A 16,597-nucleotide genomic window follows, 5' to 3' on the forward strand; every position below is an offset into this window, starting at 1 on the left:
GAGACATCATGATATATTTGCAAAGCATAGGAGAAAACTGTCACCTCCAAGTTTTTAGTGATCACTTCAAAGTAGTCTTTATAAAATATTTGTAGATGATGGAAAATTTAGTGATAGAAAATGAGCTAGACCGTTTCAAGATGATAACTTCAACATTGTACCAGAAATTACAAATTTGTATTATATCCATTATGCTTCATTTTAAAAGTAAAACTCTGTCTGTATTTTAAATGGTACATTTAGTTATTTTGTTTCCAAAATTTCATCAAAAACATGAATGAAAGCACACATGATAAAATTTTGTTTTTCTCGTTGAAGTGTGTGGAGATGGTTTGGTGAAGAACATCATCTGAGTTCTGAGGCAGCGCTGACGTATTCTGAGAAATTCTATTGTGAGGAAGCATCGTGTCTATATATTCATCCACAGAGAATGTATTCACTAAGGGTCAAGTACAGACAGAGGGCTCTGTTACACCCTGTCAAAAATAATGGAATGGAAGCACATAATTCCTTTCCACAGCAAGTTTCTACTTAAAGTATTCATTATTATTATAGCTAGCCTTTATTGAGTACCTGTAATACACCATGTACTCTGCAAGGTACTTTATTTATCACATTTAATTTTATAGATGAGAAAATGAAGACTCAGAGAGGTTAAGTAACTTGAACAAGCTATTACAGTTTGTAAATGGCAGATCCATCTTATTCTAAAAACTTGCTCTTGGAGTTCCCTTGTGGCTCAGCAGATTAAGGACGTGGCATTGTCACTGCAATGACTTGGGTTGCTGCTGTAGCACAGTAACCCTGGCCCAGGCTCTTCCACACACTGTGGGCATAGCCTAAAAAGAAGAAAAAAAAATTGCTGTTTACACTATGCTATCTCTCCATCTTATAAGGAGAAAAAGTATGCATTTATATGTGTGTATGAAATTATAGTGCATGGTAGAATATTCTAAGTTTGAAAGTTAGGCAAAGGGAATTCAGGGAACAAAGTGCATGCTTAGGTAAAAAGATTAGCAAATGTTTACCAGACAATTGGGATCTGAGCTAAACCTTGTTAACATATAGGAGCTTAATTTTCTGAGCCAGGGACAGAGTAATCCATGAGGAGGGAAAATAATTTTAGCCAAAAGGCTTCTTTTGGAATGTCGCCATTTAAAAAGGTATGGAAAACATGTCAGTATCAAATCATGGAGTGTCCCTAATATATGTCATGAAAACCAGAGGCAGAAGGAAATGAATTTTTTTTTTTTTTTTTGGCTTTTTAGGGCCAAACCCACAGCATATGGAAGTTACCAGGCTAGGGGTTGAATCAGAACTGCAGCTGCTGGCCTATACCACAGCCACAGCAACTTGGGATCTGAGCTACATCTGCTACATCTACAACTGCAGCTGCTGGCCTACACCACAGCTCACAGCAATGCCAGATCCTTTACCCACTGAGGAAGGCCAGGAATCAAATCCACTTCATCATGAGTCCTAGTTGGGATCATTAACTGGTGATCCACAAAGGGAACTCTAGGAATTGAGATTTTTGGAGTATTACAGGGGGAGATAACAGTCAAGAGGCAAAGGAATATGAAGCAAGAGGTTTCTATAAACCAGGTTCAGATGTAAAAGGAATTATTAGAGAAGAAAGAAAGGATCTATCTGAGGTTTTGAATTGCAAGACTGGCTGACAGTGAGACATTTAGAATAAATGAGGAGACTACAAAAAATAAGTGATCTATGTCCTTACAGACCTTTAGTCTCTTGCACTACTGGTCATACCCCTCTCCGTGTATCTGTTTATATGTTTCTCCATTATGCGTTGTGCCAGGAATGGTGATGGGTGTTTGTCCTTTTATCCTGGATCCTGAACATAGTGTCTGCATCACAGCAAGACCACTGCTTATGGAATGGATGAACACATGAATGCAAGGGCAGCGTGAGGCCAAGGAGTTAAACTGCCCTTAGGACATTTACATGGATACCTCACTGGAAATTGAAGTTTAAGACTGGTGCTTGGAAAGGAAATGGAACTGTAAATGCATATTCTGGTGTCAACAGAATTAGGGACTATAGTTGAAATTCTGAAAGTGCTGGATGAGAATTAGGGAGCAGAAAACAGGAAGAGAAAGATATGAAGATAGGGAAGACAAAAGCTTTGAGCCTTTCTGTCATTTATGCTTGAGATAAATGTGATTGGGGAAAAAAACTGTCTTAGTTTAGGCTGCCATATATGTAAAAGAATACAACTATGCTAAAACAGCAAACACTTATTTCTCCCAGTTCCGGAGACTGGAAGCCTGAGACCAGGGCACCAGCCAAGTCCATGTCCGGTGAGGGTTCACCTTGTGGTTTGCAGATGGCTGTGTTCTTGATGTATCCTCCCAGCGTGGAGAGCAGAGGAAGAGTAAGCCTGTGTTTCTTCTTATAAAGGCACTAATCCCATCCATAAGGGCTCCACTCTCATGACCCAGTTACCTCCTAAAGGCCCCACATCCCCATCATGCTGGGGTTTAGAATTTCAACATATGAAACTGGAGGTGGGGGGAGGGCAGCAATCATTCAGTCTGCAATGAACACCAGGAGAGTTTTTTAAGAAACTATTAAAGCAATTGGAATGAAAATAGTAAGAATGTAGTCTCACTGAAACCAAGGTAGAAGAGTTTCATATATCACAGCTGGTAGGAGAAGTACAGACTTTAAGAAGATTATTGGCTTTGATAACTAGAAGGTCATGACTGACTACTGAAATTCTTTTAAAAAATCAAAATGAGAAGAGTTAATGAGGAAGTGGAAGCTGATAAATCATACTTTTTATGGTAAAAAATCAGACACTTTAGAATGGTGGTACCATATGTATTGTTGGTATAAAGATAAGAAATTACAAGATTCAATGGTAGGTTGATTTTCACCTTTTTCATTTGGTGAGGGAAACTGTTTCACCTCATTGATTTTTCAGTGCTAAACAAGTCGTGTTTTCCTGTTCATTAGAGCTTGCTTCATTTCTTTTCAATTCTTTTTTTTTTTCCATCAATTTGGCACTTCTGTGTTAGGGCTTTGCTTCTTAGTGAGCAACATTTCCCAACTATTGATGGATGTAACATATCCACTCTGAAATATGAAAGAGTAAAAAGTGCTATCTCATCATGAGGAACACAGATGCAAATTTCCCGGAGTAGACTGAATGGCTGTTTAGTTTCACTATGTTTATCAAAGCCCTTGTAGAATAGTTCTTATGTCAAGATATGAAATAACAATAAATAATAAGGAAATAAATGTCTATACCCCAAGTAATTATTTGTACACAATAAAGGAACAAGTGCAGATCCCTTAGCTGACTCTCAACAACTTTAATTGAGCATGTATATTCTACTTTATTATATAACCATAAAAATAGCTCAAGAAAAATGAAATTTGCTAATTCTGTGCTATTTACTAAGGGAAACACCTCAGTGAATTTATTGGGAGTTTTCCCCTATAGAAACTAATCAGATCTCCCCTCACCCCAGAATAGTCACAATGTAGTGCAGAAAGGATCTTCAGTATTTAAGTACTAGTCTTTTTCTGCATGAAGTCACCTCTTTTTACAAGAGTATAGATGGTGTCTTATTCATAGCACAACTGCTATGTAACTTATGGTGTGAATTATGACTTCAGCCTACTGCTATTAACTCCATTTGAGGGATCAGTGTGTTATGATCAACTAGCTTTTTATTATTACTATTATCCAAAGAATTATAGTCAGTACATGATTTTGGCAGAAAAATGCCAGCAGAGGCAAACTGTTATATCAAAAGTACTCCTAGGGTAGAAATAAAATTTCTTATTCCAATCTAAGAGAAACATTGTGTGTCCTAATCTTCAGTGAGTGACTGGGGACATGTTAAGAAAGTTTCTTGCCGATTCCTGGGACATATACCAGATCACCAGCAGGCAAGGATTTGGGACATAAACTGAACATGGTGTAAGGACGTAGCAGGAGATTGATAGCAATCATTTTTATTTTTAAAGTTGAAACGAGCTTTGATAAATTAGATCAACTTGTTTATTTTCTCAAATCTTTTGTGGTTATGGTTCTGAGAGACTTTAGAAAAATCCCATTGTCTGATGCTATTCAAGGATTGAATTCTAGGTTTGTTTAACCAGTTTCAGACCTGTGCTCAAAATAAACCATCATGTGGGAGTTCCGGTTGAGGCTCAGCAGGTTAAGAATCCAACTAGTATCTATAGGGATGCAGGGTTAAGCCCTGTCACCACTCAGTGGGTTAAGGACCAGGTGTTGCCATGAGCTGTGGTGTAGATAGCAGGCATGGCTTGGATCTGGCGTGGCTGTGGCTGTGGCAAAGGCTGTGCAGCTGTAGCTCTGATTCGATCCCTAGTCTGCAGATCCATATGCCTGCAAGTGTGGCCCTAAAAAGCAATAAACAAACAAACAAACATCATGTGTTATGATTAGTAACCAAGCTGAAGGCATTATTTATCTACATTGGGAAAAAAATGATAAAAACTCAAGATCTTTCACTGCTCCTGGAACAAGGATTTAAATCATTTATTTTCTGACCTAAAGGCAGGAAATTAAGCCTCATATGCAAAATATAAGATGTTGTCACATTTTAATGTTTAAAATACTGCAAAATTAAACATGGATTTTATTCAGTATATTAGTACACCTAACACAAAATCTGAAGTTGAGAGTGACAGAGTTCAGAAACTAGTTTCAAGGAACAAATGATTGATATTATTAATTGGATTGTTCAAATGATATTAATAGAGGAGTTCCCACTGTGGGACAGCAGGTTAAGGATCCGGCGTTGTCAGCAGCTCCAGTGGCTGCTGTGGCATGGTTTTGTTCCCTGGCAGGGGTACTTCACATGCTGTAGGTGTGGCCAAAACAAATGAGGTATTAATAGAAGTCATGTCTCTCCTAATTGTCCTTTCTGTCCTTACAAATTTCATGGGATTTTTTTTTCTTTATACTCTTGCTTTGATCAGATAGTCTGGAAAGTCATTATTGAAGCATGCTAGTTACCCAGAAAGAAGACCAGTAATACCTTTTGAATGCAATTAAAGCCATAGTTTATTTTGTATGAATTAAGTCTTTAGGGTGTGGAGATGACCTTTTCCAAAACGAATCTGGAAATAATCTACTTTAATAAAGCCAGAGAAAACTACATGGACAACCCTCCATGGATTATGTGGAAGGGATATATATGTATGGCTGATACTATGCAAGTATATCATAAAGATGTATTGGTCCAGACAAGCTCCCAATCCCATAAAATTATGGCTGCTCCTCTCTCTGTTTAGCAATCATTTTGTAGGGGTGCACTTTCATTTCCTCCCACCTATTTTATTCAGTAATGATGTATTAAAAACCTACAATGAGTAAGTCATTAGCCTCAGTACTGGGGATTCTAACAAGAATGGGATCTGGTCCTCCCATCCAGGAGTCACAGGCTTATAAACAAGTAATGAGAGCTCTGTGTTCCATGAGATGCAAGAGACTTGATCCTGGATCTCCAGAGCCTGGCAATAGCAGAGAGGGCTTTTCACTGGAGATAGTCCTTGTACTTAAATACCAAGTGGAGGGAGTTCCCATTGTGGCACAGTGGAAATGAATCCGGCTAGTATCCATGAGGATGCAGGTTTGATCCCTGGCCTTGCTCATTGGGTCAAGGATCCAGCATTGGCGTGAGCTGTGGTGTAGGTCAGAGACATGGCTCAGATCCTGCATTGCTGTGGCTGTGGTGTAGGGCTGGCAGCTACAGCTCTGATTCAACCCCTAGCCTGAGAACTTCCATATGCCTTGGGTTCGGCCCTAAAAAGCAAAAAAAAAAAAAAAAAGAAAAAAAGAAAGAAAGAAAAGTGGAGATTTGACAGATAGACAAGGTGGAGATGTGTGTAAGGACAGAGAAAAGAACAATGGGAACAACATAAATAAAATGCAATAAAATAGGAATTGTTATCCCTATCAAGAAAACTGTTAGGTAGTTTGGGAGATGGGGCTTATTATGAGATGTAATATAAATAAGCCAAATCAAAGTTTCTTCCATGTCATATTTTTTATTGTTGTTGTTCTTAAGATTGGAAACACTCTGAAAGATTTTAAGCAAGGGAATGTGGCATGCTTAGAGTTGTATTTAAAAAGACCATCAGGGAATTCCCATCGTGGCTCAGTGGTTAAAGAATCTGACTAGGACCCATGAGGTTGTGGGTTTGATCCCTGGCCTTGCTCGGTGGGTTAAGGATCCAGCGTTGCCGTGAGCTGTGGTGCAGGTTGCAGACGCGCCTCAGATCCCGCATTGCTGTGGCTCTGGCTAGGCTGGCAGCTACAGCTCCGATTGGACCCCTAGCCTGGGAACCTCCATATGCTGAGGGAACAGCCCTAGAAAAGGCAAAAAGACAAAATAAATAAATAAATAAGCAAACAAACAAACAGACCATCAGGACAGCAGAATTCAGGCACCGAGTGGATCAGTATGTTAACAACTGGCCAGAAATCAACAAAGAGAATCTGATCAAGTTTTGATATGAAGCCTTTTCCCTGTATGTTTTGGAAGTATTGAGTTTGTTGCTAAATAAAGGAAATTCTGGAGAGAAAATTACAATGAAGATTAGAGTTTTCCATACTATTTCTATTTTATTTGTATTCCATAATATATTTTACATGTTAATCACACTTGTGATTTCTTACTTTGTGATTATTTACTGTTGGCTTTAATTTACCTCCTTTATTTTAGTTGGTCTTACCTGTTTTTAGTTTGCTGTACTCTGTGTACTTTTTGTAAGCTGCTATAACTCCTTTTCTTAAACAGTGTGGGAAACAATTTTCCTTTAATAAAAAACCTCTGCTCATTGTTTAACATTGCTCCTGTAGTTCAAAAACAAGTCGCATAAGTCGAGGTCTTCATTTCCTTTCTAGAATTTAATAGAAGTTAAGAATGGAAAGCAAAATGAATACTAATCTCTTCTTGGAGTTTTTTTATTGTAATACATATGACATTGAAATAGATGATTTATACAGTAACTGTTCATTTAAATTTTAAACTGTCTTCTTCATGAATATTGATGGAGATTTGTTCAAGCAAATAATTTTAGAAATAGAAATCACTAGTCAAAATTACTTTTCATAATTACCGAAATTTCTATTACTGTTTATTTTTGTATTTTCTTTTTAAAACACTATATATTCATTGAAAATAAAGTCCCAGCTGCCCTGGCAGATAAAACCAGTGTATGTTTTTTTAACCAATTGATTTCTTCTTTTACATTAATTATCAATATTTTGCATGCTGAAATTGACAGTGCTCTTATTAGCCTGGCATTGCCCTCTTTTGCATAGTTCTTGGATTTATTAGCATATTTTGTTTATATGTGCTTGGGGGAAAAATACTGAATGAATTGCAAAGATACACATGGTTGTTTCTGTGCAGTGGCTAAAAGGTATAGCTACTTTGAGTAAGCTGTAAGAATTCTGCATAAAGCTCTGAAAAACCTTTGGCTAAACAGCAGCAGTGTACCATAGAGGCAGGTGGAAGTCCTTTTGGAGTTGCCAAATAACAAAAACTTTCTTTTTATACCTCACTGTATTTGTTGAAATGAAAAATTACATTGTAAGAAATATATTTTCTGTGAGCAATGGAAATGAATTTTTTAATGAATAATATAAAATCTTAATGAGATAATTGATTCATACATTAGCTATGAGTATCCAGAGCAATTGATTTCAGGGCAAAAAAAAGACACAGTAAAATAAGGATATGCCTCCAGGTTCTGTTTTCCTGCTGTAATACTTTGTGTATCAGAAGATATTCAAATTTTGTACCAAAGTTTAATCTCTAAAGGTGTAAAAGTCCTGTATTATGTATAGAAGGACAGAATGCAACTTGGGTACGATATTTGTTGTATAAAATTCAGTAGGAAACATCCCAGGAAGCTTGTAAACAAGTTTTTTTCTCACTATAACTCATTAAAAATTTTAAGGAATTCCTGTTATGGCACAGTGGAAACAAACCCAACTAGTATGCATGAGGATGCAGGTTCAGTCCCTGGCCTGGTTAAGTGGGTTGCTGTGGCTGTGGTATAGGTCGGAAGCTGCAGTTCCAATTTTACCCCTAGCCTGGGAAATTGCATATGCTGCAGGTATGACCCTAATAAAAGCAAAAAACAAACAAACAATAACTAAGACTGAGAGCTTTAGGGTCATAAAAACCTGGATATAAATCCTGATTGAAGCACTTCTTTACGGTGTATCTTTGGTAATTTACTTAATCCTTCTAAATTTTACTTCCTCCTTCTGTGAAAATTGATAACACCTAATCCATAGGGTTTTTAAGAAGTTGAATGAAGTATTTTCTGTACGGCTATATACTATAGCAAAATTCAATAAGTGACTACTACTGTCATCATCAATATCATCATCATCACAGATGTGCTAAAAGGACAATCCTTTAAAAAATGTTTTATCTTTTTTAGAAAACATTCTTAGTTACCTAATGTTGAAGCAAAGTAAAAAGAAGCAGCAAAATTAAGTAGTGTAGGAATAACATCGACATGCCCTGTAAATCATAGTAGTTATAAATCTTGTTGATGTACTTAGCTAAACAAGTGCCCTGACAGTATAGTCAGTTAAAAAAAAAATTAAGATCTGTCTTTTTAAAAATTCCAATGACTGTCATAACAGTTGATTCAATCATACCTATATATAAAATATCATTTTCAGGGTAGTGTATTTTAATTGCTATTGGAACTGTGTCTTGACAGTATAACTATGCCTGAATTGATTTGTTTTATTTGCCTTCAAATATTCTTTCCCTACATGTGTAGCAAGATAAAGTGGCGAGGACATCCAAAATAAACATCTAGGCTAGTATTCAGACCATTAACAATGAAGAGAAATCCTTCCATCCCCTTCCCTACCGAATGATCCCTCTGTTCAAAAATAAATAAATATATATATAAATTAAAATAATAATAAATAAATGCAAAGTTTCCTAGAAAAGCATCATCCAGAAGGTATTAGCAAATAATGCCATGAACAGAACCAGTTTTCACATTTAGAAACTAAAACTATTTGCAATTATAGCATTTAACAATTTATTTCTTCCTCGAATTATACTTTCAGTTCTATGTAATTTTGAAGTGAAAACAGAAAAACATAATAAAGTAGATGTTTGTATATGTGTAGGCAGTTTTTTAGATTAAATTTGCCAATTAAGAGAAAAATATAAGAAAAAACTGCTCTCCCCCCCCATAGCCAAATCAAAAAGCAACGAGATCCCACTATACAGCACAGGGAACTATATCCAGTTACTTGTGATAGAACATGATGGAGGTTAATGTGAGAAAAAGAATGTATGTATGACTGGGTCACTTTGCTATAAGTTAGAAATCAACTCTAATGGAAAAAATAAAAATCATAAAATTAAAAAAGTAATACATCTTAAATTGTTGGGAGGAATTATGACTGGTGTCAGGAATAGTCTTGGTTAAGTTCTTTCATAATGAAAAAGTTCTGGCTCTTCATTCACCCAGTCTTCACTTCCATGCTCCATAACCTATCCTAAAAACTAAAAACAGGATAATAAAATCAGTGCAGAATCACTTAGAAGTCTTAGCTAAAAATCTCTGCATTTCCATCCTGTGGAGGAGATGATCTTAGAAGAGGCAGCGTTTGGTGCAGTGAGTGGAGCAGAACTGAATGAGGAAGACAAGGACCCTGGACCCAGACTGCCTGAGTTTGCATTTTGGCTCTGCTATTGGCTAGCTGGTGACCATTGTCATCTCAGTGAACATTTCTGCCTCAGTTTCATCATCTGTAACATGGTGTTAGAACCTTTATGATGGAATTGCTGTAGGGTTAAACAAGGTAATAACAGGTAGGTGCTTAGAATACTTACTACCTGGAGTATAGTAAGTGCTCTGTAAATGTTAGCTGTTGGGATAATTGTACAAGGAGATATTTTCTGGTAAGGTCCAACCCAAATCTCTAGAGCTAGATACTAACTTGGACAATCCCTGACCAAGAAAGGTCAAGCATTCCAGAAGGGACTCTAGACCTGAAAAGTTACAGGTGTTCATCAATTCCCATCTATACCAGGGCATAGAGAAAAATGTGCTACCTTGCTGGTTGTTTTCAAAGTACCTCCTACATCAAAGAGCTACAAGATGAGGGGAATGCAGCCTATGTTACCTGAAAAGTTGGTGTGGGATTAAGTTTCACTTTTACTTCTTGAAAATTGGCTACTCCCTGTATAGTCATAAGGGAAACACTCAATTTAAATGTCTTATACAACATTTGCTGGATCTGCTTGTTGTGCCATGCCTGTTTTTCTTCTTTCAGTGCATGAGTTTTTAAAATTTGATCTTCATTTTCACTAGTATATCACACAGGAAACATCTTTTTACTGTTGCAATTATCCCTTTTATTTCATTATTGAAAAGGCATTATGCTACGCTCTCTTTTGAGACAGGGAGGTTGAGAACTAATGTCATTAAATATCATTTTGCAAAGAACCCTTTCCTGTCTTCAGGCACATTATCATAAAAGAAAGAAGGAAGGAAATGATAAAGCAGGTTTTTCTAGGACACATGATGGCATTAAAATGACACACAGTTCAAAATGGGAATATAAAATGACTGAAAAAGAAGTGAGATTTATGACATAAAAGCTGTTTCTAATCCATTTATGTTCCCCAAATCTTGCTGATAGATAATTTCTCATGTAAATGTAATCATTAAAAAAAAAAAACCCAAAACAAAACGTCTAAAACAAAACTCAGTCCTCTAGCGAATAAAACGAAGGCCAGATGTTCCAATGATCTTGGCAGATGCAGTCTCACATCTAAGAGTATTTCCAACTATACCTCTAGCCTGAAGAAAGGTAACATTTCACTAGCTGCCTGCCCTTCATTAAGGAACTCTTTTATGCAAATCTTATATAGTGACCCCACATGGTAGTTTGAAATGCAGAATATTGAGAGAGAAAGAGAGATTACAGTTTGTACTTTGATATGGCATAGAATTTTACCAGGAAAGAACTTGGAAGAAAATTTAAAATGAACTCTTTTATGATGAGGTTTCTTTCTTTCTTTTTAAAGTTTACATTAACTCTTCCACCTAGTTCATTAACATCAGTATCCATCCCCATCAGGAATGCAAAAAAATAATTCTGCCTCTTGGTTGTTTTATTTTGTTGTACTCTGAAAATAAAGTTAAATAAATTGAAACCAGTGATATTAGCAAGATAGCTTTGTAGAAGACCCCAAGCTCTGTTCTTCTACCAAAAAACTATGGGACCATTCTCCATGAATAAAAAGAGCTTAGGAGTCCACCTAAGAAATTTCTGCAACACAGAGGAGTAAAAAACTGAGAATAATTGCACAAAAAGGGTAGGAGGAATAGTTTTATTTTGCCTGTATCATTGTATCCCCCAGGCTGGTACTGCTCAGCACTGAGAAAAACTCCCCAGGATGAGTGTCTCTCCCTTGGAAAAGGAGTGCAGGGTAAATGACCAGATCCTTAGCCCTTCAGGGAAGTGCATGAAGGACCCTAAGTTTCATTATATGCAGAGACTGGCATAGATGAGACTTCTTGAGATGCTAGGAATAGGAAAGGGGCAAGGTTACCAGTATCTTCCATGCAGAACTGACTATGATCCCCAGGGGCCTCCTCTGTAGAAGACTCCAGCGGCCTTTGCCAGTGAGAACCTCACCAGGTTGATACTGTGGGGACCCCACCAGAATAGCAAACTGCTTTATATTGGACCCCAGTGACATTCACCACTGAGGAAAGCAATGGCCAGCATATCTGCAATAGACTGCCACACTGACCTCAGGTTCCCTGCATATCACAGAAGAGAGAAAGAAAGGAAGAAAGGATCTACAAAATACCCAGGAAACATTTAGCATAATGTCAACAGTGAAGGCTTACCTATCAATAATTAAATATAAATGTACTAAATTTTCCAATCAATGGCTGAATGGATGAAAACAACAAAAACAATAGCAGCTCTATGCTGCCAACAAGAAACTCGCTTCACCTGTAAATATCACACTGGATGAAAGGGAGGAATCAGAAAAGATATTTCATACAAATGGAAACAAAAAGAGAGCAGAAATAGCTGCACTTAAGTCAAACAAAATAGATTTTAAGTCAGAAACTGTAATAAGAAACAAAGGTGACTGTATAATGATAAAGAGGTCAGTTCATCAAGGTAAAATAACAGTAGTAAATATTTCGGCATTGGAGCCCCTAAATATACAATGCAAATGTTAACATATAAAATAAATAAGGGTAAAATGTAATACAATAGTAAGGGACTTTAGTACCCCACTTTCAACAATGGATAGATCATGCAGGAAGAAAATCAATAATGAAACACTGGACCCAAGCTACATTTTAAGCCAAATGAACCTGACAGAATTATACAGAACATTCTAACCAACAGCAGCAAAACACACATTTTTCTCAAGAACACAGGAAACATTCTCCAAGATAGATCATACATTAGGACACCAGACTTAACAAAAAAAATCAATTCAAAAATGGCTACAGATTTGAACATAGGACTTGAAATAATAAAACTCTAAGAAGAAAATGTCTTGGAGTTATCATCAGTCTTGGCAATGATTTTTTTTTTTTTTAGATTTTACAAAAAAAAATAAGACAACAAAAGCAAGAACAAATAAGTGAAGCTCTGTCAAACTAGAAAGTTTGTACACAGCAGAGAAAACAATCAACAAAATGAAAAGTCAGCCTATGGAACAAGATAAAATGTTTGCAAACCATATATCTAGTAAGGGGTTGATATCCAAAATAGATAAGTAACTTGTATACCTCAATAACCAAAAAAATCAAAAATTTTTATTTAAATGGATAAAGCACTTGAATAGACATTTTTCCAAAGAAGATAAATTAATGGCCAACAGGTACATAAAAAGTGCTCAACATCACCAGTCATAGGCAAATGTGAATCTAACCCATAATGAGATACCTAACATCACTCACCAGACAAGAAATAACAGTGTTGGTGAGGATATAAAGAAAGGGGAGCCCTTGTATGCTGCTGGTAGAAATATAAATTGCTATAGCCACTATAAATATTTTCTGTATATATTTTTCCATGATTATTTCCATATATTTTTCCAAAATTTGTGTACATTTATACATAGATTCTTAAATATGTATCAATTTTAATTCTTTAAAAAAGCAGTAGAGAAAATAATCGTTTTAATGTGCTTATTTTTAAAAATACAATAGTTTATGGGCCTATGAAAAGTTATTTGGAATATGCTACACAGATTACCACAAGTTTTAGGACTGATTTTGATTGTTCCACTTAGCAGGATTTTACTTGGTATTATAATTTAGAAAGTCATTCAATTATAAATAATTTTGTTCTTAGATTTGTATTGTTTAATTTCTTTATATACAGGGTGGACTCTTGGATGACAATAAGAAAATGAATTAGTAAATAGGAAATATAAAAATAGTAATTCTGCAAAATTTTTAAATTTTACTTCAAAATAATTCTCACCCATTTTAAGTTATTTTATCTGATAAAAATTAATAATCAACATATAAAGTCATCTCTTGTTGAATAAAGTAGTATGTAGCCAAATTGGATCTGTTTCTAGACTCAACATATCATTTTTTGGAGTTGTGCTAAAAAAAAATCATGCTTTTTGATTAATTATTGATTAGGATGTGCCACTGACTTGGGTTTCAGTTACAGTCCCTGATGAGTAGAAGACAGAACACTATAGCCCTCCCCTTATGAGGATGGTAGAATATCAAGCAATGTGCTTCATTTATTACATGGGAAAAAATGGATTTGGTATTATATATAAAGATTATAAATGATATTAAGTATGCAATTTAAAATAAATGTATAATATAGATTAATATTACAAAATTGATAATTATTTTAAAACCCTAATGGGGCTATAAAAGAAACACGTATTACTGTAAAAGGAGATCACAAGTCATTAAAAAATGGAAATTGGGAGTTTCAGTCGTGGCTCAGTCGTTAATGAACCCAACTAGTATCCATGAGGATGTGGATTTGATCCCTGGCCTCACTCAGTGGGTTAAGGATCTTGTGTTGCTATGAGCTGTGGTGTAGGTTGCAGATGTGGCTTGGATCCCATGTTTCTGTGGCTGTGGTATAGCCCGGCAGCTATAGCTCCCATTCAGCCCTTAGCCTGGGAAATTCCATATGCCATGCGTGTGGCCCTAAAAAGACAAAAAAAAAAGAGGAAATTAATGAGATGGAAAGAATCCATAGGACCCACCTTCAAACTGGGGCTTGGCTACTTTAATAGGCCTGGACATCATGCTCTTTAACATTTGATTCAATTCTCTAAACTGTAAAATGAGTCTATACTACTATATACCTTCTCACTAAGAGACGTATTATATGTAGAAATACAGAAAATAATGCAGCCCTTCAGTGAAAGTTACTCTCTTAGCTCCCCTTCCCTAAAGGCTGGATTCTCCCACTGAGACTGGACTACAAAGATGGCAGCATCCATTCTGGGTGGGTCTGATCCTTAGGCAACCTCTGTTCAGTGCCAACTGGAAAACCGTTTATTTCCCTGAGGCTTTCTATGAAGTCCTTTCACTGTTTTCTGCTTGAAGGGATCCTATTTTGTTCAACTACCAGGGATTTCTGTAAAGAGTTTCTTTACTGATGCTTCAGCACTGGGATTCTTATCTCTATATTTTCATCTTAGTGCCTACTGTTAATCCATCTCTAAAACAACTCTCTGTTCTCTGAGACAGCAAACAATCACCTACTGTCTTAATATCTCTTGAACTCTTTTCTACTCTGAAATGTTAGATATGTACTCAAATGAATCTGCGACTAATAGTATTCCTATCAAACCTGTCCTTTTTTTCCTTTTGGACGCTGGCTTTAGTTCTATCATCAATTTCATATCTTTGCATTTCCTAGAATAAACAAATACGGTTTTATTTTTCCGTGTTTATATTTGAATCTTAATCCCTCTAAGGTGAGGTATTCTCTGACCTACTTTATACCCATGGGAAAATAATAATATGATAAATACATACATTCATTAATTTATCATGTTTTCTGAACAAAGTGGTGCATCAAACTGTGTAAAGTACTTTAGGAGGTGGTGAAGGACAAACACACTTGAAAGTTAAGATAAAATACATAGCTGAAATATGAGCTTCCACTAATTGGTCAAAAAGTAACTTTGAGGGAATTCCTGTCAGCAGTAATGAACCCAACTAGGATCCATGAGGTTGAGGATTCAATCCCAGGCCTTGCTCAGTGGGTTAAGGATTTGGTGTTTCTATGAGCTGTGGTGTAGGTCGTAGATGCAGCTCGCATGTGGTGTTGCTGTGACTGTAGCATAGGCCAGCAGCTATAGCTCTGATTTGACCCCTAGCCTGGGAGCTTCCATATGCTGCAGGTACAGCCCTAAAAAACAGAACAAAACAAAAGAGAACAATGATAACTTGGAAACATTTAGAGTAGGGAGTTAGAGTTATAACTGGTAACTGTAAAAGTCAATAAAAATAGTTTGAGAGTAGAGGGCATAAAACTGGATTTTGAAAAATGATTTTATCTCAAAAAGCCATGGCAATATATAAGGGCATCCATATGAGCAAATAGTATTTTCAGAGATTTGGAGTAAAATGATCATACCTTCCCTCCAAAAAAATTCAAGTGGTATGTGCAGAAGGAGGTCATGTTAGAAGCATGGATAATTCAGAAAGGCCTCGTGGTGCAACAGTAGCGAGTCTGACTCCAAAAGCATGGATAATTAGAGGATTATGAACAGCATACTAAAGAGAATGTGCTTTGTGGTTAGTGTAATATCATGGCAAGTTTTTTAAATGAATGAAGCTGAAAGTCTTTATCACAGCCACTGGTGTAGAGTGTAATCTAGGCTGTCTATGTTCAACTGTTAACTCCTTCAAGACTAGGCCATATTGCATGCATCTTTGTTTTTCCTGAAATGCTAAATAATGGCTTAATGAATAGAAGAAAGAACAACAGTGGCCTAGGCTGGAAAGAAGGCATCATAGCTCAGCAACATGGCTATCTCAGAGGAGAAGCCAGGTGATCCTGAAAAACTGTGCAGCTTTTAGGGATCAAAATTGAACTTGGAGGGAGTCTAGGATGTCTTCCTGGTAATGGAGACCAATCAAAGGGACTGAAGTATGAATCAGAAATCACTATCTTGAAGGGATTCACGGGAATTTGTTCATCAATATTTTTAACATAAACAGAAACTATGTAAATTATTAGTCAATAGTTCAGAATGTATTCTTTTTTAGTAAATATTAAGCAATGCCAATGGAGATATTGAATTTACTGAAGATGTCAAGGTAAACATCTCATAACTATATGTCTTCCTTACAATTAGAATGAGCACAAGAAAGACATTGCATAGAACTATTCTGTCTATGTACTTAAGAAAAATTTTGAGAAACAAAAATGACTTGGCAGTGATAATGCCATCTGTGTGCATAAAATAATTCAAATTCTATCTAAAATACTTCTGAATTTTATTGCCTTATTCCTTCCCAAATATAGTTTTGCTGTTGCACACTCTAGAGCAATAAACTCTAT

The sequence above is a fragment of the Phacochoerus africanus genome, chromosome 3 (assembly GCF_016906955.1).
Source record: "Phacochoerus africanus isolate WHEZ1 chromosome 3, ROS_Pafr_v1, whole genome shotgun sequence".
NCBI classification, from domain to species: domain Eukaryota; kingdom Metazoa; phylum Chordata; class Mammalia; order Artiodactyla; family Suidae; genus Phacochoerus; species Phacochoerus africanus.